Genomic DNA, 407 nt, shown 5'->3' with positions numbered 1-407 from the left:
TTTTTTTTTCTCTTACCGTAAAATTATAATAATATATACTTTCATCTATAACACTCGATTGACTCGACCATACTGTATACTTTCTTACGAATGTACACGTGCTGTGCAACCTCACAAGGCGGAGTTTTCACTGTTTTTTTCTCTTTCTGTTTCTGTTTCTTCTTGCGTTTCTGTCGATAAAATAGAAATGAACGGTCTTAGGGACGTAAGGTTGAAACACACTGTCCTAGAAGATATATTCCCGTAACCGGTCTTCTTAGATACATCTCAAAGAAGGATAAAACGTCTCGTGACAGAATATATATAATAGTTGGAAGAAGTTCAAGAGAGAAACGTGAAACAGCGTTACAGCGCGGACAAAACGTGAACACACGATTCATCGTCGTTCCGATTAGAATAAAAAAGTC

This window comes from Habropoda laboriosa, unplaced genomic scaffold (genome assembly GCF_001263275.1).
Source record: "Habropoda laboriosa isolate 0110345459 unplaced genomic scaffold, ASM126327v1 scaffold11, whole genome shotgun sequence".
In the NCBI taxonomy this organism is placed as follows: domain Eukaryota; kingdom Metazoa; phylum Arthropoda; class Insecta; order Hymenoptera; family Apidae; genus Habropoda; species Habropoda laboriosa.
This window is presented reverse-complemented; position numbering follows the sequence as displayed.